Raw genomic sequence first — 1,840 nt, forward strand, 5'->3', positions numbered from 1 at the left:
TTGTTACTTAGCTTGTCTGTGTCTATAGATTAGAGCATGATTATCCCTTACTTAACAGCTAATATCCCCTAATAAGTAAGTACATACCATGTTTGTCTTTCTGAGTCTGGGTTGCCTCACTCAGAATGATTTTTTTCTAGTTCCATCCATTTGCCTACAAATTTCATAAAGTCATTTTTAACAGCTGAGTGGTACTCCATTGTGTAAATGCACAACATTTTATTTATCCACTCTTCAGTTGAGGGACACTTAGCTTGTTTTCATAAAGCTACCCTTTTGTAAGCCCCGTTTTTCTGGCATCTGCCCCTTACCCCTCTCCCACTGATAGTAAAACATTTCCTTTTTTTTTTTTTTTACATGTTTACTAAAGTCTTATAATCTGTGAGATGGATGACACAAAGAATAAGATCCAAAATGAGCTAGCAATGTCACACACAAATTAACCACATGGGTTTTTAACTCCCAGAATGCACTTTTGTGGAAAGAAATATGTGCTATGTTTTTAATATTGAAGACAAGTACTCAAATATAGTCAGGACCCCAGATAGAGCTTACACCACTGAATTCTTATGTCTGAAGTCCATGGCTCTGAATGGGTTGTTCAGGCCTTAGCTAGCTACACCCACCCAGTGGCCATCACCAGACTTCTCAGGTATCCAGCTATATTCAATGTGAAGTAAAATATATCCCAAGTCTTACACCAAAATACAGGCTCTGACTCAGAAGTATGAGTTTAACTTTCTCTTTAAATAAGACAATTGGGGAAGGGGATCAAGCTTGAAAAACAGTAACACTTATTTTGGCAAGATAGCAACCAAAATCTAAAGTACAAGCTATTATATGCAAATTAAAAGGCATTAAAGAATAAACCATAATATTTGGGGAGGGGAACACAAACACAAGATACAATATGTCTAAACATCTTGAAATTATAATTTAAGGGTAAAAGTTGAAAAATTATGCTGTTTTAGCTAGAGATTCAGTGCACCTTTCTTCCTGTTTCTCCCAAATACAATCAGAGTTTACGATTTAATCACACCTCAAAGCTTTTCTCTCAATACAAAGCAACCACTAAATACACACAAAATACTTGTTAATTTCCATGGCTTATCCAATGTGCAACGCACACGACTTGAAAGACTACAATTTGGGGTGAGTGTACACAAACTGAAAAACCACAACTTCCAAGTTTTAAAATTTGCTCTTAAACCATAGGACACACAGGTAATTTTTACTTCTCTTGAGGATGTCACACTCATTTAATCATCAAATTTCCTTAGAATGACAAGAATTGTCAGTTGCCAATCTGAATGGTCTCGGACTGGAGAGATACAACTTTCAAAATACTTCATTTCTTAATGGCTGAGTAAGGTCATTATATTTGTTTGTATTCTTCAAGTTTTCAGTACCTAACAACCTATCAAACTCAAGGAGCCTAAATTAAATGGTGCAACATCCTAAAAGTAGCCAATTACTTCAGTATAAGCCATTCATAGCCCAAAGCATGAAGAATGACCAAAATCAAATCTTTATTTTTTATAACTGTATAAATGTGATCCAAACGTGTCCACCACTAGTTTTTCCAAGAGAAACATGCTATAAATAAGCAAACTACAACTGCTCACTGATATGTATGGACTCCCTAGATGTCTCATTGGGCTTAATTATAGACCACTCACAGTAATAGCTTTTTAGTATCAAGTGTAGCATGATGTTAAGCCACTTTAGCTCTTGCACATACATGTTGCACTCCTAGCTGATAATGGAAAAAAATTTGCAGCATTACACTGTTAAGCTAAGTTGCATCCATCCTTTTAAATGGCGTCAATATCAATGTCAT

The sequence above is a fragment of the Mastomys coucha genome, unplaced genomic scaffold (assembly GCF_008632895.1).
Source record: "Mastomys coucha isolate ucsf_1 unplaced genomic scaffold, UCSF_Mcou_1 pScaffold14, whole genome shotgun sequence".
Lineage (NCBI taxonomy): Eukaryota > Metazoa > Chordata > Mammalia > Rodentia > Muridae > Mastomys > Mastomys coucha.